Below are 24,919 nucleotides of genomic sequence, written 5' to 3'. Positions count from 1 at the left end.
GCTAAACAAGTTTACTAAGTCTGTCACATAACCACCCCACATACCCACACACCCTTTCTCTAGTCTTAACAATGTATCTCTCTCTTTATAGAATTGGTTCCACCATGTCAGTTTGTACATTTGTGTTAGATTCAATAGAAATCAAGCTGGCAAAAATAGAAGCACAATAAAAGTGATATATATAAAAAGTTTGGCAAAATATGGGAGAGGCAGAAAGAAGAAATACATAGAGACATACAAATATACATACATACATACACACATATATACATCTTCAAAGTTTGAACATGGTCAAACTGTAATTGATGATGTGTTTTAATTATGTTGTCTACTATGATCTGGAGCACAGAGGGTATACAGAACTCACAGAGCATCTCCACTCAGTCTAGCTGTGCCTCCTCAATGACCATGGAGTCAATGGCTGCCATATTTGTGCAAAACACAAAGGGTATGCTTACCTATACACCTTTTAATAGTTGACTAATTTTCTCTCAATTTTGTCTGCTTTCTTTCTATCTTTCTTCCTTTTTCTTTATTTCTTTTGTGTGTAGATATGAAACATTTCAAATATATGAAAAACTTGAGATGTATCTACAATAATAGTTGTGTTAGTTTCTGGTAGGTGAAACAAAGATACCAATGAGAAAATTGAAGAACCTAAAAGGGCAAAGATTCTGAGGGTCCATTTAATGTTCATGCCAATTCAGAAGCACAACTCCCACCATGAAGAACACAAGAGATCATTAAATCTAGATGCAAACATGAATGATCTATGTCCCAGGTATGAATTCCCCCAAATTCTGTTTTCCAACAAGGCAACAGTTTCATGAAGTCTCACAGAAACAGAAAGAAGGATATACATTAAAATGCTTTTAATACACTTTGGAGAAAGCCCTCTGAGTACCAGTTGGGAGGCTTGGAGAGGCTATGGGACCTCCTACAGTGAAATCAGTGTTTATCCTTAGTGTACAAAAGGAATTTAGTAGACTATTACCTAATGAGGGATACTCTCAACTCAGATAAATTGGGGAGGTTCTAGGTGCTCCCCCCAATGATATGACAGGCCTTGAAAACTCACACATGTATGGCCTCACCCTCCTTGGGGTATGGATGGGGGTTGGATGAGGGAGTCGGTGGGGTGCATGGGAGGTTGGGAGAGAGAAGGAATTAGGATTGATATGAAAAATGATTGTTACTAAACTAAATATAAATCAATTAAAATAAAATACTTTGATGAAACTCGGGGTATATGGGTTAGAGCAGAGTGTAGAGAGCCTACAGGATGCTGGTGGTGTACACACCTTTAGTCCCAGCACTTGGGAGGCAGAGGCAGGTGGATATCTGTGAGTTCAAGAGTCTGGTTTACAGAGTGAGTTCCAGGAAAACCTGCAAAGCAACACAGAGAAACCCTGTCTCAAAAAACAAAACAAAAAAGTGTGGAGAGCCATTTTTACAGGCCTTCGAGTTGGTAGAAACAAGGCTTTGTCAGCTAGTACATTTCAAATTGTTTTCTTTATTATTAAAAGGGTATCATATCAGGCAAAATGGTGGGCAAAAATGGCATGATGGTTTGAGTGGGAATATATCTATAAGATCATGTATTTGAATACTTCATCATTAGGGAGTGGCACTCTTGGGAGAGAATAGGTGTGACCTTATTCAGATGGGAGTGGTCTTGTTAGAAGAGTATGTCAGCAGGGGTTGGCTTTGAGGTTTAGTAACCCAATCTAGGCCCAGTATCTCAGTCTTTCTGCTGCCAGTAGATTTGCATATAGAACTCTCATTTCCTCCCAAACCATGTGTACCTGTGGGCTGCCTTGCACCCCACCATGTGTATAATAAACTAAACTTTTTTAAGAGTTGCCATGTTTCTGGTGTCTCTTCACAAAATAGAGCACTAAGACAAATGGCTACTACTCTGCCTAAAGATACTCCAAGATAAATTGTTATTAGGCCCTGTACCTGTGTCATGCCAAGCTCTCCTGGAATCAGTGAAGTTTTAATCCATTAATCAGCCTTGCAGAATGCCCAATGAAGATGTGGATTCCTTCAGGGAACGTCTGTTCACAGTTGCTTCGTCCTGTACCCTTGGGCAGAAAATTTCAATGGCTGGAGTAAGTTACTGACAAACTTCTTCATGACATGATTTCCAGAAAGTTAACAAAGACAGGAAAGACAAGGAAAGATGTAACTCCCAAGACACATTTCCAGTGATCTATTCCTCAAACTAGGCCCCAGGATATAAAGAACCCATATCCCCACAAATAGCACCATCATCTGGGGAACCAGACATTAACCACATGAGCCTGTGGGGACATTTTGTGATCAAACTGTAAAAATGGGCATCAACTCCAAACCTAGAATTCACATTTGTTAGCCATTTTGTAATTCTGTCTTATCACTTATCAACCAGCATGTCCAACATCTATCAATTTTTAGCATTGTATTTTTAATGCCTGCTTTTCAGCAGATGTCTGTGGGACGTAGGGAGATGGTAAAGCATTGTGTGCAACCATGGAGAACTGATTTTGGATTGCCAGCACCAACATTAAAACTCAGATTGTGGAGGCCTGTGCCTGTAAACCCAACGGAGGGGAACATGGAGACAAGATGATCCTCGGGATTTGTTGACTTTAAAGAGAGAGAGAATCAGTGAACTCCAATGTGAGACACTGTCTCAAATGAATAAATAAATAAATAAATAAATACATAAATAGATGAGAGTGATTAAAGATGACATTCATATCAACCTCTGGCCTCTACACACACATATACTACACACCAATTGCTGTCCATTCCCTAGGTAATATGAAATTACTTTAAAAAACCATTTCAAAACAAAACAATGACAAAAAATTGGGAGTTGGGAAAGGCTGAGAAGACAGGCATGCTAATCTTGTGAGATTAAATAACTCTGATAGAGCAGGCACCCACGGGCGAGGGAGATGGAGGAAGAGCAATGAGAGAACTACCAGAGACACTGGAGACAACCCTTGTGGGCTTGTGCAGCCCTCCTGGAGTGAGGAGGAGAGACAATGTGGTGGGGAGCAAGGCGGGAGGGGTCACTGAGAGAGAGTTGGGCAGCCCTGCATCTCTCTAGCAGCCAATTCCCCTAGACTGGACTGCACTGCATCCTCTCTCCAAGCCCCGCAGGATGACGACCCCCCCCACGGGACAACACCTCTTGCCATCTGCTGCCTCTGCTCTTGCACTCACTCTTTCTCATCCACACACACATTGGCGGCTGCGGTGACCTCAGCTGGAGTGGAGAGTGCCCAGGGCGCACCGTGGACCCCTCCCAAGACATGCACCATAGACCAACAGCTTCCCCCAGAGAGCTGATCGTCCTGTAGGCGCCTGGCATACACAGCACCACAAGCACAACCTCTGACTCCTTGGACATCCTGGCTTGCTATGGCTTCCACAAGGGACCAGAACCTAGGAGGCTCAGGGAGCTGAGGTGGCCAAGGCTGCAATGGGTCAAAGGGGAGGCAGGAGCAGAGCATCGCGAAGAAGACAAGGGAAAGGCAGGGGTGGACATTGGTCAAGGCTCACATGGGAGACAACGAGGATGACCACCCACCACCAAGGCACCCAACACACATCTGAACTGAGGGAGATGGAGGGCCTGCGTGCGGGGTCATTAAAGCTAACCCCCAGCCACACAACCCAGAAGAGTGCACTGAGGGCGGGGACGATTGATCTTCAAGCTATGCTCAGGCAGGCACAGACCCTGGAGGAACCCTGTGTAGCAAGTGCGTTCCAAGTGTTGATGATCAATGTCCTGCAATTCACATTAATTATCGCAGCTAGCTGCATTCTTCACCAATGCAGGAGCCGAGTGATCCACCTCTAAGAGTCAATGTTTTGGATGTGGGAAGAGACAAACTTTACCCAATGGGAGCTGACAGCCTCAGGGTCCCACCACCATCCCCCACTGCAGACACTTCCAATGGACACAGGAGGGAAGGGGAGGACAGAGCAGGGGTTTGCCTCAGGCCAGCTAGCTAGACATAGAAGAAAGAGACAACACAAACTCTAGAGAGGGTCGGGACGGGGGTGGGGGGGAGATGTGGAACGATTCGGGACCGATGACTGGTGATGCATGGTCAAGCAGGGAGCCCGGGGAGAGCCCCAGGGGAATGAAAGAGGAGCTCCCAGCAAAGACCTCAGGGAGACCCGGGAACCGCCTCGTCCATGGAAGGAACAGGAGTCCCAGGGAGCCACCACCAGAAGGTCACTCCACGGGCCTTCTGAGCCCCCTCGAACCCGGGAACCTGGGTTCTTTAAACCTACACACCTGAAAACCATAGCCAGGTACCAGAAACAACACCCAATACCACTCACCATGCACCATACCACACTGACGTCACCACCACCACCTTACCTCCTCCTCCCCTTCTAAGCACAACAGAACCTGGGACACACCTCCTAGCGAGAAGAACGTATATGTAGGCTCAGTGGCAGAGCCCCCCCCCCCGGCTCTCTCCTTAATGATCCTTCTGCAGGTTCACCTACAGAAACCTTGTTGGGACTTTTACTTCCTCTAGATAGTGAAGTTCGACTTCTTCTCAGCACTCAGCCAGGGCCATGGGCAGACCCCTGCAGGGCCAAGCTGAGGGCCTCACTAAACCACCCAATTGGTAGTATCCATGGGCTGTGTGTAAAAAGGGCAGAGACTCAATCAATGCAAGCTTATGACCCACACTTACTGCGAATTCCTCATTCTTGGGGAATAATTGCAATCCCCGATTCCCTTCATGAATGGGGTTCAATGGGTAACTCGCTCCTGCTGGCATAGAGTAGGCACAGGCTGAGCCAGTCAGTGTAGTGTGCATGCAGCCTCAGACATCTAAGGGCATCACAGACCTGTTATTGCTCAATCTCAGGTGGCTGAATGCCACTTGTCCCTCTAAGAAGTTGGGTGATGCTGACCACTCCGGGGTCACTTAACTAGTTAGCATGCCAGAGTCTCCTTCCTTATTGGAATTAACCAGACAAATCACTCCACCAAATAAGAATGGCCATGCACCACCACCCACGGATTCAAGAAAGAGCTATCAATCTGTCAATCCTGTCCTTGTCTGGTCCAGGTGAGGTCTCCTGTATAGATCAAATTAAGCTGCAGGCTCCACTCCTAGTGGTGCCCTTCCATCAATTCCTTTAAGTTTCAGCTTTGCAACCATACTCCCCCCAAACACAAACACTTAGGTTTTCAGGAAGCTACCTGGAGGGTCATGGGAATAACACCACTGCATCTCCAGTCGGCATTGTTTGTGGTTGGAACTACGATGGTATCTGATCATCTGCGAACCTCCGACTTTCTTTCTTGTTTAAAGAAAACATTCTTGGCAAATGCTTTCCCTCTGGTCTGTCTTCCACCGGTCCAAGAATTTCCCCTTTAGTGGCACAATACGAATGCCTCCAAGCTCCCCTCTTAATTATTACCTCAGTTCCAAAAACCAACAAAATAGAACCACTCCATCTGCCAAAAATACCTCATTGATGTTTACAGTTCAGAGCAGAAACTGCTCACAGCTTCTATTTACATTTTGTTTCTTTTTCCATCATCCCTTAGGGCCAGATAGATCACGATTTCCTTCCATGTACCTCAGGATGGCTTTCTAAAACATAGGCAAATGTTGTGGGTCATCATCCTGATTCTTAATTCTGTGTGCTTAACACAGAGAAACAAGAATTTTGATGCTCCACAGGAAAGTGGTTTGAATTACAAGGCAAGCTTTTCAAGGAGTATTTCTATATTCTGCACATTGGTCATGCCTATGTGTCTTGGCCTCTTTGAACATTTGATCCAGTACTAAGCATATTTTGTTACTAAATGGCATCTTTATATCTAAAAAGAGAGGACAGCTTCCAGAGATCAACAGACCAATTGTCATTACCATATGAGTTCTGGGAATTGAACTCAGGTTTACAAATTTGGTGGCAAGTGTCTTTCCTCACCAAGCATCACACAGACCACATTTTCTTTTTCGTTATTGATTATTTTTCAATATGCTCTATTCTCTATTTTACAATATGAATTACAGAACCATATTTGACTTTTGGGCATGGTGGGTTGTGTCTTCTCGGACCTGTAAGGCTGCTGGAAAGGATTGCAGTCTGAAGTCAATTTAGGGAATGTTTAGGTTTCCATGTCAGGCTGGAATACACAGAAAAAAATGTCTCAAATAACCAAAAAGAAAAAAAAAGAACACATTTGACTTCCATGCCTTTTTTCTCCTCTTGCTGTTTTTAATACTTTAATTTTCTGAATTATATGGAATGTTGTAGATTGAGTTCCAAATGAGAAATAAACATCCTGGGCTGACAGGATGGATCAGTTCGATTATGATGCTTACTACCAAATCTGAAGATTTGATGTGTGTCAGGACCCACGTGGTAGAAAGACAAATTGACTGCTGCAAATTGTCTTCAAACATAAACACACATACCCCCCCACACACACCCAACATCAGCAGCAACACATATGTATGACTTTTTTAAAAATCAAGGTGAATACATGGACTTTGTTCTACATTTCACAAGTGAGGTAATTTTTACTATCTCCCCTTTGGAGTCTACTGACTTGAGTGTGATGATATCATCACTTATCTATTGGTTTTTCTTTACTTGTTCACTGAATGGAGGGATTTGAATCATGTTTGGCTTAGATTAGTATCTATAAACATTTATTTAGCAAATTTGCAAGCATGTTGATTTGAGAAATTGATGTCCCCAGCACTTTGTCAGTGGTTTTGTTTTCTAGGCATGTACCCTGGCAGGACTCAGTTCACTGGTATTTTGTCTTCATTCTCTAACTGACGGGAGTGCCCAGTTATTTATCTGCTGAACACTGTTCCTGCATTTCAGTCCAATCAAAGAATTGCAGGATTCTTGGCTGGATTCTTTGATAGAAACATGATCAGTAGTCAAGAACATCTATCATTTTTGAAACCCACCTCAAGTCTGTCTTCCACCTGGCTGCCTCTTGCATAGTTTTTTGACAGCACTACAGGGCAATTCCTTCACTCCCTTCCAGAAATGTCCTTTCTTAGTCAGTGCACTCATCTACTAAACTCTTATGCACTATACCCTCTAGAAATTTATTAGAAAGTTCTTGGGCCAAGGATGTGAGTTCTGATATCTACAGTCAAGTTGTATACTATTTTTCCAATTTTAATTTCTGTGGCAAATTTTTTGATAATTCTGGATGGTGTGTTGACTAAATGCATACCTGTTAATTATGGTCTATACATAAAAGTCAGGATAAGAGTAATTTTTATGGGTCACAATACAAAAATTATTTATGTTCTGTGACCACTAGGTGGTGCCACGAATCAAGGAAAACAATGTGGTTAGTCTTGCTGGCCTAAAAGAATCACCCACAGCTGAGATGATAAAGAAAGAAATTAAAGAAGAAACCTGAAAATGGAAAGATCTCCCATGCTCTTGGATAGGCAGAATCAACACAGTAAAAATGGCAATCATGCCTAAAGTAATCTACAGATTCAATGCAATCCCCATCAAAATCCCAACATATTTCTTCACTGACCTTGAAAGAGCAATTCTCAATTTTATATGGAGAAACAAAAGACCCAGGAGAGCCAAAACAACCCTGTACAATAGAGGAACTTCTGGAGGCATCACCACCCTTAACTTTGAGCTCTATTACAGAGCTATAGTCCTGAAAACAGCTTTGTATTGGCACAAAAATAGACTGGTAGACCAATGGAATTGAGTTGAAAACCCTGAAATTAACCCACACACCTATGAACACCTGATTTTTGACAAACAATCCAAATATATATGCTGGAACAAAGAGAACATCTTCAACAAATGGTGTTGGCATAACTGGATGCAAACAGGTAGAAGACTGCAGATAGACCCAAGCCTTTCACCCTGCACAAAATTTAAGTCAAATTGGATCAAAGACCTCAACATAAACCCAGCCACACTGAACCTACTAGAAGATAAATTGGGAAATACCCTTGAATTAATCAGTACAGGACACTGCTTCCTGAACCTAACACCAGTAGCAGAGACACTAAGATCAACAATGAATAAATGGGACTTCCTGAAACTGAGAAGCTTCAGGAAGGCAAAGGACTTAGCAAGACAAAAGGACAGCCCACAGACTGGGAAAAGATATTCACCATCCCACATCTGACAGAGGGCTGATCACCAAAATATGCAAAGAACTCAAGAAGCTATTCTCAAAAACACCAAACAATCCAATTAAAAAATGGGGTACAGAACTAAATAGACAATTCTCAATACAGGAATCTATAATGGCTGAAAGATACATAAGAAAGTGTTGAACATCCTTAGCCATCAGGGAAATGCAAATCAAAACAACTCTGAGATACCATCTTACTCCTGTCAGAATGGCTAAAAGCAAAAATAACAATGACAGTTTATGCTGAAGAGGATTTGGAGAAAGAGGAACACTCCTCCACTGCTAGTGGGAGTGCCAACTTGTAGAGCCACTTTGGAAATCAGTATGGCGACTCCTCAAGAAAATGGGAATGAGTCTACTACAAGATCCTGCAATTCCACTCTTAGGCATATACCCAAAAGAAGCACATTCATATAACAAGGAGATCTGTTCAACCATATTCATTGCTGCATTATTTGTAATAGCCAGAAACTGGAAGCAGCCTAGATGCCCCTCAACCGAAGAATGGATAGAGAAAAGGTGGTATATTTACACAATGGTGTACTACTCAGCACTAAAAAACAATGGAATCTTGAAATTTGCCGGAAAATGGATGGATCTAGAAGAAACCATTCTGAGCGAGGTAACCCAATCACAAAAAGACAAAAATGATATGTACTCACTCATATGTGGACCTGCTTTATGATACATAGTAGTGACTGTGCTTTATCAGAGCTGCTTTTAATGATGTTTCTGAGAATGGTTTCCTTCCAGATGAAGATTGACAAGCTAATTTAAAAAAGAAATGGTGTCAGGTTCCTCAAGGGTAACAGAACTGTGCTGTTTTTCTGGGATTTTGGTTTTTACTTTTTTTTTTTAATGGAGAGTGCTGGATGTCTCTACAATTTTATTTAAATGACTGCAGAACCTGGAGAAGCTGTTGCTGCTATTGATGCATAACATATTACCATTATTGGTCTTTTTATATACATATATACATATATACATATATACATATATACATATATACATATATACATATATACATATATACATATATACATATATACATATATACATATATACATATATACAATTTGAATTTTTGGAAACTTTAGCTGTGCTGTCATCTTTGGAAAAAAGTATCCAAGTTTACCCCATTCAGTTGGCATTGTACAAAAATTAACATCCATATTGTTCTAGAAATGTTGAACTTAATTTTTTTCCATGTGTACAGGAGTAATGCACAGTATTAAATATGTAAGGTCTAAAAAAAGAAGGGATCTTGAGAGCCCATCCCATATGAACGATGCTCTCTTGACCTGGACACATGGGGAAGGGCCTAGGCCTGGCCCATGATGATGTAGTAGACCTTGGGGAACCCTTTTGAGGGCCTTACCCTGCCTGGGGAGTGGAGTGGGGATGGCTAGGGGCAGGTGGGATGTTGGGGGTGGGGGGAAAAGGGAGAAGGGATTGACATCTGAAGCAAGCTTGTTCCTAATTTGAACTAATAAAATAAAATAAAAATTAAAAAAAATTCATACCTCCTTACAACTCTCCTGTTTTATTTTTTATTGCTCAGAGAAGCAGAATCCTACTCTCAACACCTTAAGCTCTTTCCAATGCTTTTCTGTGATGCTTTGTTGTATTCTGTGGACATCCGAATGTGCACCCCCATTTGACATCTCCTACATCTAATTTTTTAACACATTTGGTCTTCTTGCATCATACAGATCATACCAAGTCTTCACATAGCCATCACATCTACATACCATCCATTTTTTTAACCTTATTTCTCCATCTTAATTGTTAGCAGGAATCACACACAGGGCAGGCACTGAATTCCCGGCCCCTGACAGTAAAACTTAGTACAACTTTTATATATTATTATATTTTAGTTGATATAAAAACCTTTACCCTAAATCCCCGCTTTTTTTAGTTAATAATAATATGTACAATTTTTTAAAATGATGACAAATAAATGTAACTCCTTATGTTTGGATGACTAAAACACATATATTTTTTCCTATGGAAGGGAAAGCATTATTTTTAAACATAATATCTCTTTGACTTTTATGTAAACGTCAAAGCTTCCCAAAGTATACAGAATGGCATAAGTTAATATAATTGGCTTAGGAAGAAATGGAGGCAGCACTGATGGGCACAAACTGTCCTTGGCTGCCAGTGGTTTTGAAAAACATTTTTCATTACCCTAACCAATAACAATTTGTAACCAGCCCTTGAATCTGAATGACCAGAGCAGACCTGGTGGAGGGAAGTCTGGCTACAGTGTCATAACAGTAACCTAGCATCCATAGGCTGTAACTTTACAGCACAAAGCCAAGCCTGTTTGGCTAGGAGTGGGTAACTTTTCAGTCAGGGTGCAGGAATCCCATCTGCTAGCACTGGAGAGAGCTGTGACAGGCAAGTGAGCCAGTGAGTGTTAACTTTGGGGGACCATGGCTTTCCTAAGAGCAGCAAGGTTTCCAAATTTTCACTCATGCCCTTTAGGCCTCATGAGCAAGCAAGTGCCACCCAGGCTGCATTCACGCTCTCTGCACTTACTGGCCAATGGTGAAGAGGCATCACTGAGCAACATTCCCAGGGTGGCTGAGCAACACTGATGATGCCCCTCCCTCCAGCAATCACAGGCCTGCTGCTACCCTCTGAGCCCCTTCTGCCCATAGACCTGCTGGGACCTCAGCTTCCCAGGAATGCAGGGCCAGAGGGGCACACTTAGATTTGGAGGCACCCACCCCTTGGCTAGCCCAGTGTGCACCCCACAGGCATCCTTCTCCCAAGGATTTGTCATCCTTGAACCCACAACTGACTGAGGCCTATGTGGAGGATGCTTGCTCCCAGAAGGCATGCTGTAGGCCACTGTCACCCTGCAGGGAGGGAGGGGCAGAGCAAGTCCTTCTGGAAGCCAGCTCCCACCCAAGCCCTGGGAAAGCAGGCTCTGAGTGCCTGCCATTCACAGGCTTTTATGTAGCCCCAGGAGCCTCCATCAGGAGGCTGGTAACCCAGGCTGGTCTAGGGGCATGCAAGGAGCCAGAGTATCCTGTCCTCCACCAGGCTGTAACTTCCCCCCTGTTTTTCAAAGGGGAGGAAGGGGTCTGTCCCTTTAGATTCTGTCCTGAGTCATAATCCTTCAAGAAAAGACAAACTGACAATAAAAACACAGGGCAGAGACTAGTAATAAAGTGCCTATACCCAGATTCCTACATTTACCATTGGAAGTCCTCAATTGGACCCCCTATTTTACCAACAGAAGTTCTCAATTAAACCACCTATTTTAACCTAGATTGCAGGTTTGATCCAACTCTCCATAGAATACCTGCCCTAGAAGAAAAGTTGAGGACTTCTCCTAGGTTGCCCAGGCCTGGCATTGTAGGCAAATCTGCCAAGCTCTTGGCCTGTTACCTCTATTACCTGTTACCCTAGCATACATAAATTAGAGGAACATGAACTTATCAGACAAATAAAAAACATTTACTCAACCAACTAGTTGGAGTTGAATACCTACGAGTTCTGAGTCCTGGTAGGGTTTTGAGTTTCATGGTCAGGAAACCAAATTGTTGTGCCAAGTTCCTGGAGCCCAGAGACTAAACCAATGTTTTGACACTCTGATGCAAAAGCAAAAGGTTTCTTTTTATTTCAAGGTGGCCAGCTAGGATCTCACTGCATGGCAGGGAAGTGAGATACCAACCACCCAAAAAGAGAAGCTTTTACAGGGGAAGACCAAAGGTTGAAAGCCACAAATTACAGGGTTTCCATGGTTACTTCAGGTTATACAAAGTACAGAGTATAGCAGTAACTATATATTTTAAGTGAGATACATTTGAGTGAAATAAGACAGGGCATGGGCTTGCAGGGTTAGAGGGTCACTGGGTACTGTCAATTATCCCCTTGGTGGCAGGAATCTTTTTCTTCTTTTAACAAAAACCTGAACACATTTATTCAAAAACAGTTCAGTTAAGTTAAAATCCTATCATCAGTTCAGCCACAATTCCAGTCACTTGGGTGCGAAGTGTAGATTTGTTACTAGCCACATCTGGGTGAATCCCTTGGTCCGCAGGTACAGGCTGGTGAGGAAGCTACCCTGCTTGTTAGCTGCCAGGGACAAGAAAGTCCTCCCCAGTTCTGAGCAGCGCCCTCCTCACCCAAGTGCCAGGGTCGCTGCAGGCTGCTCAAGGGCTCCCAGGTGATGGTGGCTCCTGCACAGGGGCGGACAGAAGCTTGAGGAATCGGTGTGAGGAAAGATTTGCCTGTAGCTGTAGTTGTAGTGAATGTAGCCGCTGCACTGCCTCCTTGATGAGGTTTCCCGAAAGCAGGAGCTGCTGCAGGAGCTGGTGAGGGTCATCGTCGCTGGTGTGGGTCTCAGGCTGAGATGCACATCGCTGTTGCAGAAGGAGGGACATGGCTCTGCTCTGGGGCCAACCCTGCCGGCATGGGCCTGAAAGAGGCTGTGGGGTGCTAGGCTTTCCTGCCACAGGAGGTCCCTCAAGGCCAGGCTGCCCGGACATAGGGCATAGGGCGCTGGCGCCCGCGGTGAGCTCCGCCACGCAGTAGGGAGCCGCCCGGCTCCGCATGCGCCCGCGCTCCCACAGCATGCAGCTAATGGCTCCTGGGTGAGCTGGGGCCCCGGTCTCTGCAGGCACAGAAGATCGCAGCATCTGCCTAGCTGGGGACCGGTTCTCTTCCACTGAGATCGCAGCCAGGACCCGCAGGGGCGGGGGGCCCGGGGCAGCACTCGCGAGGCAGGGCCATTGTGCGCTGTGTCCAGCTTCAGAGTCTCACCGATCTTGGGGATGAGCTGGTCCACGTAGGTCAAGCTGCCCAGAGTCACAGACTGCTGCAGCAGGAGGAAGCTGTCATCCTTGTCCTCCCCCTCTGCCTCAAAGCCAGCTTCCTTCTCAGCCCTCTGGCACGGCATGGCCCTCTGCCTGGGACCCCTCGGCTGTGGGGGCATCGCTGGCGACCTGGCTGTCTGCGGGCTTGGTGGGCTGCTGCTAGGGCAAGAGAATCACAGAGGCTGGGGCCAGGCTGGGCCTGAGATGCAGAAGCCTGGGGCCAACAGACTTCCAACCTAGGGAGGCTGCAGGATGTTTACAACCAGCAATTAGCAAAAGAATGTTAACAGGAGTGGTGGACAGTTACCTCCCCTTCTCTGAGAGCAAGCTGTCAGGTGCCGCCCATGGCACTCCTGTTTTAATGAATTAAATTTTGCCTTACCTGTAGATATTCTCTTTTCAGGGCCCAAGTTCTGAAACTTTTATTAATTTTAATTTTCATTTGTCAGCTTTAATAGCCTGGGCCTATTTCATGGGATATTCCCATAAAGGCTTGGGGTATTGACAGTAAAACCCAAACCCTTACTAAAACTAGGAATTGGCCTGTGAGAGCTGATAATTATGTGGGGCCAAGGCCTTTTTGGAAAGATTGCTTCAGATCCTGGGAACCCAACTCCTCCCACCATATGGTGCTGTTGTTATTGGTCCAATGGCCACTTTTGTCTTAGTAATGTTCTAGAGATACCCTGTGATCCCTTTGTGTGGTGACATTTGAGTAGCTGCCTCTTGAATTTGTCCCCTCATATTGTGCTTCCTGCTACTTCATAGAGCTCAATACCTTTCTTCCCCCCTCCCACTGCAGTAGTATACAAGATGCTCTTTTCCTTAGAAGCTTAAATCTCAGCACTCCTGAGGCATAGGCAGGCAGAGGTGAGTTCAAGACCAGATCACGGGTGAAATTAATTTATTCTGGCATATATCATTGCTGTGTAATCCTCACATATGCCTAAGTAGGTAGACCTACAAGTTGCCTGTCTATTTAATTTGTTCAAAGTTCAACCTGGAATATGAATCTAAAGACACTTAATGATGATGTCATTTGTGGAATGCAAATATGTCTAAACTGGCTCCACTTTGAGCTTTACGTAGAGTTGGATGCATACCATCAATAGAGAGATTATTCCTTATTAACCTCCTAAGTGTGTGAAGTGATTTCTCCCTGGAAAGGCATATTAATTCTAGGACAGCTGCATTTCCATCTTGAAAAAATGTTTCTGAGGCAAGCACTCTTATGGTGATGTCAGTGGCTTTGATTCCAGTCTGTTGTTCTCCATGGCAATGACCTGGCTGACCTCTATATTACACCTCCAAAATTCTTCAATTAAATGACTGTACCACCTCAGAGATTTAAAATTGTCCATTTGAGTCATGTAGTCATATATCCAAAGCAGTCAGAGGAAACGGATATGAATGTGGAACATTGCTTCTGTCTTCAGACCAAAACAAGAGGAGTAGTGTATTGTGTACACTGCAGGGGAAACAGGGAAGGCAATCAGCTGCTGGAGTCACCATCATGAAAATGGACTTGACTGTGATACAATTGATGTTTTTGTAATGTCCCAGCATGTTTTAATGCATGTCACGTGAATGAACACAGACAGCTTGGAAATGTTATCTTAAGCAAAAGAATATTGAATGTGCAATTAGGCAAATTGCCTATGCAGATATATGTGTGCCATCCTGTTTGATACAGTTAAGTAGGTCAGAGGTTTCAGGTACAGGCCATTGGCTGTAGCTGCATGAGTCACCTTACAGTTCTCAGTAGCTAAAATTTTAGACATAAGTAAATTCGTACAATGTCTTATTAGTGACAGTATTCCTACTAGGATAGAGCCTATATTGTTTGAAAGTCAGTATAGCTAAGCGTACTTCCATTTATTTTTATCTGCATAAAAAACTAATTATTGACAACATTTTTAAAATTTCCTTTTTTAAATGCATTGTGTCCATAATCCCTTTGTTTCTATTTTTTCCATTGTTCCTTCCTTGAGAATTTCATTTCATTTTTATCTTCAGTGGTGTTTATTTATTTATTTATATGTATCAGTTTAGAGCAATGGTTCTCATCCTGTGGGGTCACAGCTCCCTTTGGGGAATCAAATGACCCTATCACAGGACTAGCTTAAGATCACCAGAAAACACATATATTTATATAATTAATACCAGCAAAATTCTAGTGATGAAGTAGAACTGAAAACAGTTGTACAGTTGGGGGGGTTTCCTCATCATGAGGAAATGAATTAAAGTGTCACAGCATTAGGAAAGTTGAGAGCCACTGCTTTTGGTCAATGTCTCCCATAGCTCAAGCTTGCCTCACACTATGTAATTGAGAATTAATTTGAACACCTAATCCTGCTTCTCCTGCACATTACTGGAAAGACATTCATCCAATTCATTCTAGCTTCGGCCTTGACTTGACTCTGGGAAGGAAATAACAAGTAAATGAATATCCTCCAAGTTCTCAAGGCTTTATTGTGAATTTATTAATGAAGGAGGAACTCGTGTAAGAATTTCATTCACCAACTGCAAAGCAGGTGTAGTTATAGAACAGAAAGGAAGGGACAGGAAGAGAGATTTCCTGCTGTGACAGTAGTTGACATTTACCATGTGGAGTCAGGTAATCAATATTAGATATTCTATAAATGTCCTGAATTCCATTTCTCAGTTTCACGGATCAGGCAAACAAGATTCTAGATAAAGAAAAGAACTTATCATGAAACTAAATTCCTGTAGTTATAACATTTCAACCTAAGAAAAAGAACTGGATAAAATGGTTTTGCACTGCCTAACAGAATTGTTTTTTCCAGGTTTAAGAAGATAACCTTGAGAAAAATAATGTAGTTAGTACTGGATGTGCTCTAATACAAATCCCCAGTCTCTGGAGCATATGACTATAATGCCTATTTCAACTTTTAAATATAACTTTTGAGGGTTATATATACATAATATCTACTATCATTTTCTCTGTCTTCAAGACATTTTTATAGCCCCTTCCTTGTGTTCTCATCCGGGGCTTTCTTCTTCTTCTTCTTCTTCTTCTTCTTCTTCTTCTTCTTCTTCTTCTTCTTCTTCTTCTTCTTGTTTGTTTAACAACAGATGCTGTGTGAATGTGATCTGTGTTTGGTTGCAGGACATCCCAACTTTGAAGCAAAGGGTTGGCTGTGCTGAACATTGAGCATGTAACTGAATGTGCACACACAGCAACCTGTGCCATGGAAGAGGAACAGGATGTGCTCTGCCAGATTGGAGGATGTTACTAAATTACTAATTTCCCACATCAGGACCATAACTGACTATAGTGTGGAAGCATGCAAAGCCGGGAGTGTCTGTGTGGTCTGAGTCATTTGATCTCTGCTCATTCAGTGGGGTGACTGCTAAAATCCTGTAGCCCATCTGGGTAGTCTTAACTAAGGATGAAATTTTGGAAGGCTTATCCATCAGGAGCACCAGTGGAGGGTAGCTTACAGGTTCCTTCCTGGATTCTCATCTTATTCTTCTGTGGAGAGCTGTAAGGAAGACCACAAGCCATGCCATGGTGATTGTGTGGCCCTGTATCCCCAGACCAGGAAGAGCAGATTGGCTGAGCTATAGAATCTGAACTGCTTGGGCTGGGATGGACCATGAGCCAAGTTGAAGTTCTGCTGGTCCCTGTGTTGAGCTGGGCAGTGGCCCTTGGTGTGGGGGACCCTTGGCAGTTTGCTTTTCTTCTCTTATCTAGGGTTGATCAGCAATACACCTGGGGAGCTGCTGGCTGCCTCAGAGCTAGGTGCTATTTCCTATTTTCCCTCCTCCTAAAAGGCCTGTTTACAAATATGCAGATTATCTGCATATTGCCAGGGGCTTAAGAGCTTGGAATTTGATCTGAGTTAATTCCTAGGGAGTTGTGGATGCTATAGAAGTCAACACCACTCTAAATAAAATTGGCATTTTTCTTTCAAGAGTGACCAGTTGTTTTGTCTTTATTAATCTGCATATCCCTTGCTGGAACCTGTAAGAAGCAGCAGCACTGGATGCTACATAGTGGAGGTGCTCACCTAGATCAAGAAAGAAGGGAATACAAATCACTAGTGGATTTGCTGTCCAGCATCAAGTTCAAGTTAGGAGTGGGTGTGTTTATATGGTTGCCTCAACTTCTGAAAGACTTAGGCTGATAAGGTACTGTAAGTGTGCCTCAGCTCCGGAATGAGCTGGATTGGAAATAAAGTAGCACTGTCTCAAAAAGAAATTAGAAAAGGAAAATACAGAAAAATAGAAAAAGAAAATATATGGAAAAATGAGAAAAATAGAGCAATAGTAAATACAAATGACATGCATGGGTTTATTGGGATTTGTTTAGATATCAGACCAACAGAAACTTCAGTTAAACATGTTATTGCGTTAGAGAGTGCATGGCATGGGGAGGAGGAAATACACAGAGCCTTCTAGATGTTGCTTTGGACATGGTCAGGAAGGGCACTGAGTCACAGAGAGAGTACCAACAGAAGAGAAAATAGAGAACTGGGTTTGTTCCCCAGATGCAGGAGAGGGAAGCAGCTTCAGATGATCTACAGCAGGTCAGAGGGGAGAAGGCTAGGGTAAGGTCAATGTCAGAACTTAGATAACTTGCAGCCTTGGGAGATGTAGCTTTGGCTGATTCCAGTCAAATGTATAAACATGTTATTGATACAGCCAGCCAGAAACTGTGCTTAAGACTTATGGAGAAAGAAAGGCAACATAGGTAAATTTGGATCTGTTCAAATTTTGGATGCTCATAATTCAAGAATTGACTGTAACTGCTGTGTTACCAGAGATTTCAATTAGGGATTTTTCAGTTCAACAAACTGATCATAACCTAGGCAAAATGAGAAATGTGAGATGTATGCAAGTTGTGAATGTTTGGTGTGGCCACACATGAATGTTTGATATATGTATGATTGTGAATGCATGAATGCTGACAAAAGGAACTGCTTAAATTTCCTTGGACATGGTTTGTCTCAGACATAGTAAATTAGCTACCAAAATTGCTTTAATTACAGTCAATAAGAACATCCTATTGGTCACTGAATCTCTTAACAGGAGAGGTTGATTTGAATCCTCAAGATTCAGTTGGTGGAAAAATAAAAGGAGCCCATATCATTGATTGAGGGGCAGGGAAAATCTTCGATGATTATATGGAATTTGGCAAAGGAGAAGATACTGACATCCTCCTAAATTTTTATAGATGTAAAGAAATATCTAGAAAGTAAACGTTGATACATGATTTGATAAAGGTTTTTGAGAAAAAGCCTCTCAGGAGACAGCTGCCTGTTAAAACCATTAATTGATTTCAAAGAAAATTGATAATCAGTTTCCAAATCTTGGGCTGTTGCAATTTATGCTAATACATCCTTTCAGATTCCCAAAATAGTAAGGAGCAGTGCCATGAACATACTATGTCAATTTTTACTATTGGTTCTTCTGATAGAAGAGCAGCTTATGTTATTACTAGAAAAAATATAAGGAGAGAAGGCCCCAACCACAGCTCAGAGAATGAAGTTAGGTGCTGTTGCAATGGTCTCTCAGCAGTTAATAATATGATTCATTTAATCTATGGACTAAGAATCATTATGTTTTTATGGCTCTTTAAATTGTGGAGACAATTCTATACATAGAAGATCAGGTTAAAAATGTTATTTGGACAAATTCAATATGCTGTTCACCTAAAAATTTCTATGTTTTATAGGTCACATTGGGATCTGTTCAGGCCTTTCCCCTGCCTACTGGCTAAAGGGGTGGAGTTAACAGATTGTTTAATGAAAATGGTAGATTTTTCCCAGCCTCATAATTTTTGTCATTTAATAACTAAGTCTAAATATACAATTTTGTTTAGCTAGAGATTCTGCTCCTCAAAATTGCCAAACAATGAGATGTACCCAAGATATTTATCTGTAATTAATTTAGGTATGAACCCAGATGTCCTAGAAGCAATGGGGTCAAGTCTCCGTTGTAGGGTGTGCTTAAAGAGTAAGGCAGGAAAAGAGATTGGGAAGAATTTAAAGGGTGACCTCTTGCCTGTGTCAGACAGACCCCAGGTACAGAGGGCACCTGGAGACAGGAGAGGATTTGGACTATTTTTGTTTTGTTTTGTTTTGTTTTTTGAAACAGGGTTTCTCTGTGTAGCTTTGGAGCCTATCCTGGCACACGCTCTGGAGACCAGGCTGGCTTCGACTCACAGAGATCCACCTGCCTCTGCCTCCTGAGTGCTGGTATTAAAGGTGTGGGCCACCAACGCCCGGCTGGATTGGGACATTTTTGATGGGGGCGATTGTACCCAAAGCTTCCCATACCTCCAATACCTACTACCTAGAAAAATGATGAACTTGTTTGGGTAGAATAATGGCTCCAGGCTAAAATAAAATTGGAGGCTGCTCATGCCCTGATTCAGAAACAAGTCAATGCTGGTCACATTGTTCCTTCTACTTCTCCCTGGAATACCCCAATATTTGGTTTTAAGAAAAAATTAGGTAATTGAGGCTGTTACAAGGCTTTCGACAGGTCAATAAGACCATGATGCCCATGGGTGCCACTCAGGCAGGGATGCCAGCCCCTGAGGCCATCCCCAAAAAATTATCATTTACTTGTGATAGATTTAAGGGATTGCATTTTCAATATTCCTCTGCACCCTGCTGATTGTCAGCATTTTGCTTTCAGGGTCTCATTTCTAAATTTAAGAGAGCCTTAAAAGAGGGTATCAATGGGTAGATTTGCCTCTAACAAGGATAATAGCCCTACCATGTGTCAAGTTTCAATCAGTTTTGTCTGGATTTTGTAATTACCCCCAAAACTGGCCTTCCTCACAACCCCCAAGGGCAGGCTATGGTGGAACTTGTCAATCACACCTTAAAAGCTTATTTGCTTATACAAGGGGGACCTTGAGGGTGCTCTTGGCTCCCCTCAACATACTTATTTATATTTTAAATTTTTTTAATAGTGCATAATTCTAACACCTCTGCAGCAAGTCATCCTTGGGTGTCCTCTGTGCAGATAAAGCCTCTGGTTAAATGAATAGATTTTCCCTGGAGTCTTTGGAGAGTGCCAGATCCAGTTTTGTTGTGGGCTCCGAGGTCTATTTGCATTTTTCCACAGAATGCTGAATCTCTAGTCTGGGTGCTGGAGTGTTGTGTATTCCTGGTTCCTGCTGATTTGTTCAGCCTTCTAATGAGCCATTGGATGCTAATGAGAAATCTGCCAGCCTTGGTGCTGATGGATTCTTAGAAACAGGTGTGACCTTTTATGGTCAGCTCCAACCTTAACCTGGGAAAGGCAGCCGGCAATAAGGATTTAAAGGAACAAATATCCTAATAGTTGGCCATGTCTGCTTAGTAAAGCTGGAAGCCAAGCTAACCTTTTTCCACATGTTCCACTCCTGGCCTTATGTCTGCTTAAAATACAGTCTCTTTGGCTGTCCAAGGGGTTAATTTAACTCACAAGGTGTGCTCCTACACTCTTTGATATGCTAAGTAACGCTCCTTCTGGAGAAATATTTAAGTGTTTCCTCCAAAGTTGCCACTTGGTGAAGCTGCAGAGATGATGGGATTGCAGCCTCAGTTTTCGTGGTACAGACATAACAATGGGATCCCTGGAGAAGACCAGCTTTTCCTTACTGACATGGGAGAGATCTTGACCTTGCTACTTTTGAAGTGGCTGCCATTGCAGCCACCAGGGAGTTTGTGGCTTAGCTGCCCCTCAGGCACTTAACACAGCAAGCATCCTGCATAGTTCTCAGGGGAGGTTCAGTCTGCCTTAAGATCCTAAGAATTATATTTATTCTCTAGTTTGAATGGGCAATTTAAATTTTAATTGGGTAACTTTTCTAGATTTCTCAATTGGCTACTCAAAATTATTTAGACTTGTGAGATCAGGGTGCCTCCTCTTTAGGGAGACTCCTGTCTTTTGGAACTCATACTAAAGGTCACTTCAGGTAGGAAAACAGATCACTAGACCACAGGATTAAAATCTGGGCAGCTTCCTTTTAGTCCTAGTCTGCCTGTGGCACAAAAAAAAACAGCAAGTCAAGAGCCATTTGTGGAGAAAGCAAATCATGCTTTCCTTGACAGCAAACTACCCCTCAGTGCATGTCTAACTGAGTTGCAGGACAAATGAGTTATCAATGATGGGTTATTTTCAAGGGATATCTGTTTACCTAAGACAGAGGATCTGCACGGGCCAGGCAGGCTTTTCTATGATGGGCACGATAGATGTTGACATCCTGGAAATACTAAGACAGATACTAATTTCTATTTTTATATGTTTAAGGGGTGACCAGTAGGGTACCTCTGGGAGTGTGCTTTTCTCCTCATATGTAGGGTTGATCTGCATTACCCTGGGGAAGCTACTGGCTGCCTCAGAGCTACGTGCTATTTCCTATTTTCCCTCCTGACAACAGGGCCTGTGTACAAATATACAGATTATCTGCATATTGCCAGAGGCTTAAGAACTTGGACTTTGATCTGAGTTACTTCCTAGGGTCCTGCTGATGGTGTAGATGTAACCACCCTCTAAATAAAATTGGCATTCTTCTTTCAACAGTGATTGGCTCTTTTGTCTTTATTACTCCACAGATCCCTCCCTCCAACCTGACAGAAGTAGTGGGGCTGGACCCTACACCTTGGGCTCTGAGCTTTGTTGAGTGTGGATTCCCTGTGGAAGGAGAGGCTCTGCCTTCCCTGCATGAGAGACTATGAGCTGGTAATATCACTGTCCAGTGATACAGGCTTTTCTTTTGTTTAGCAGTGGGAAGACAGATTGGAAAACTGAAGGTCTGGATTCTAGAAGTTCTGGATATTACACTCCACTTTCAGGTTTGTCTTAGAAATGTTACTGATAGTTTAGAAACTGCTAGGAGGGCATGGGAATCATCCTTCAGCAATACATGATTAGAGTGTTTTCAACACTGAAAGCTACTGACAGCCACCATCATGTGATTCAAGTGAAGTTCAGTTCCAGGGCACAAAAGGATTTTCTGCAATGTAGAGGTATTTCAGGTTACCATAGTATTTTGCAGGTGAATAGGGAAGATGCCACATCTTGTGACATCATCCATTCAACTGGAAGCAATCATCCACTTTATCTTCACATTGTCTTTTGATTGGACATCACTTGGGCTGGGTTTGCCTGAACCTACAAGGGGGCACAAGGGGCTGTAGAGTCATAGAAGGCTCTGTAGGAGATGGCTTACATTTGTTGATAGGGCCCCAGACCATGGGGCCTCTCTGGAAGAAATATCAGTTGCTGGAGAGTCAGAAAATTAACTGTTTAGGGGTCACTTTTTGTTGCAGTTGTGAAATCTGTCTTTATTTAATTTCTGTACACATGGAATCACAGGTATCTGTGTTTGGCTGAGATTACTTTAGTCTTTTGGATAAAAGCTCATTTTCCTGATTTTGTTCTTGGCTTTTTCTCTCAATTCTCTATTCTGTTACAAATATTGTAGGCATTCTTTATTATTGTTGCTTCCCTGATAAATGTAGAAGTCATATTGTATCAAGGTGTGTACTGTATTTGGTTTTTTGAGACAGAGTTTCTCTGTGGCTTAGAAGGCTGTCCTGGAACTAGTTCTTGTAGACAAGGCTGCATTCCAAGTGTCAGAGATCCACCTGCCTATGCCTCCCAAGTGCTGGTATTAAAGGCAGACCCAGCACAACCTGAATATATATATATATATATATATATATATATATATATATATATATATATAGAGAGAGAGAGAGAGAGAGAGAGAGCATTCTGAAATGTTTTCAGTTTGTATGTCGCTTTGGAATCATCTTTTCTCTTAGAAATAGTTGGGCATTGTATTTGTATTGGATTCAGTTTATTTTGCAAATTAACCATAAACAACATGTTAAATTTGATGCAACATATTCCCTAGGATCATTTATATACTTTATTTATTGATGTATTGTTGTTAATCAGTGAAAGACTTTTAAATTAGTGGATAAAAGCTGTAATTGGGCTTGGCAGGTGGCTCATCACATATTCTTCTTGGGGATGACCTGAGTTCAGATCTCAACACCTCATACAGGAAGTTCGTATCTACCTGCTGCTCCCGGTTCAGGGGATCTGACAGGCTGTTTTCTGTTGTGTCACCTGTACACACAGAAAACATTGTCTGTCTTTTTTTTTTTTTTTTGGTTTTTGAGACAGGGTTTCTCTTTGGCTTTGGAGGCTGTCCTGGAACTAGCTCTTGTAGACCAGGCTGGTCTCAAACTCACAGAGATCCACCTGCCTCTGCCTCCTGATTGCTGGAATTAAAGGCATGCACCACCACTGCCTGGCGAAAACATTCTCTTGAGTATACTAACAAACACATGCAAAACATGGATAACATTGCTTCCCAATTTTTTTTTTTTTTTTGCTTATAAAGCAACTAGAACAAAACTACTTGTTTTAGGTGTATAATAGAAATCAAACATTGTTTCTTTAAAAATCTCTTCTCTATTATTTGGTTTGGATAAGGTTTCCTTTCCTCATCTTGATGAATTTAATGCAATCATCAATCATAGCAATTTGATCCTAACTTTTGTGAGCAAGAAGGTAGACATGCATAACTAGTATAACATTTTAGTATGCCAAGGGTCATCACACAAGGTTCACACTCTGAATTCCCAATTATGGTCCTAAGCCTATCCTGCCAGGGCTGCTCATCTGTGCAATGTATCCTAGCTGAAGTTCAGGTCCAGCCTCTAACAGAAGTTTCTGATTCATGGGTCATCATCCTGGGGGAGATGCTCTATTCCCAGGGATAATCAAGGTGAAGTTTCTTCACATGTCTAGAGGACAGCATTGCTCTTGCTCTCTGTTTTTGTACTGTGCAGTGATGTCATGTGGTTCTAGGACTGTGACTGGGTATCTGGACTGAGAGACAACACTGAGCTCTGGTTATAAGATACAGCCTTGGGTGGAGTGAGGTTCATGGCTAAGCAGTTTTTACATGACTGAACGGTCTTTTTCGTATCTAATGACATGATCATCTGTTTTTTATTTTTCAGTTTGTTTATATTACCAATTTTACTTTGTAGAAACATCCATGCATCTCAGGGATGAAGCCTACTTTATCAGGGTGGAAGGATATCTTTCATGTATTCTTGGATTCGTTTGGCCAGTTTTTTGTTTTTTTGTTTTTGTTTTTGTTTATTTTTTCCCCCCGAGACAGTGTTTCTTTGTATTGCTTTGGAGGTTGTCTTGGAACTTTTAGACCAGGCTGGCGTCAACCTCACAGAGATCCACCTGCCTCTGCCTCTCCACTATGGGATTAAATGCATGCCATAGGTTTTCCAGTGTTTCATTGTGTAGTTTTTCATCAATGTTCATGAGGGAGTTAGGTCTTTAATTCTTCTTCTTAGGTGAGATAATGTGTGGTTTGGGTATCATGGTAACTACAGCCTCATAAAAAGAATTTGGCAAAGATCCTTTTGTTTCTATTGTGTGGAACAATTTGAGGATTATTGGCATCAGCTCTTCTTTGAAATTCTGGTAGAATTCAGAACTGAAATCATTTGGCCCTGGGATCTTTTCATTTGGGAGACTTTTAACGACTTGTTCTATTTCTTTAGGGACTATAGGACTATTTAAATTGTTTATCTAGTCTTGATTTAATTTGTATATGTAGTACCTATCAAGATAGTTGTCCATTTCTTTTGTATTTTCCATTTTTGTAGAGTACAGGTTTTTGAAGTATGGCCTAAAGATTGCCTGGATTTCCTTAGTATCTGTTTTTATCCCCCCTTTTATTTCTAATTTTGTTAATTTGTATATTTTCTCCCTGCCTATTAGTTGGTTTGGATATCTTGTTGGTATCACTGACTCTTGGTATAGTTCTTTGTTTCCATTTTAGTGATTTCAGTGAGGAGTTTGATTATTTCCTGCTGTCTACTACTCTTGGATGATTTTG

At 42.3% G+C, this 24,919-nt stretch overlaps 2 pseudogenes; both read right to left on the bottom strand.

Annotated features, from left to right (window-relative positions):
- Positions 1–3,710: 3,710 nt before the first annotated feature.
- LOC113831934 lies at positions 3,711–3,861 on the bottom strand (annotated as a pseudogene).
- An 8,406-nt stretch (positions 3,862–12,267) lies between these two features.
- On the bottom strand, positions 12,268–13,094 carry LOC113838458 (annotated as a pseudogene).
- Between the last annotated feature and the right edge of the window lie 11,825 nt (positions 13,095–24,919).

This window comes from Cricetulus griseus, unplaced genomic scaffold (assembly GCF_003668045.3).
Source record: "Cricetulus griseus strain 17A/GY unplaced genomic scaffold, alternate assembly CriGri-PICRH-1.0 unplaced_scaffold_1, whole genome shotgun sequence".
Classification (NCBI taxonomy): Eukaryota; Metazoa; Chordata; class Mammalia; order Rodentia; family Cricetidae; genus Cricetulus; species Cricetulus griseus.
The sequence above is the reverse complement of the archived record's forward strand: the minus strand, read 5'-3'. Positions and strand labels throughout refer to the sequence as shown.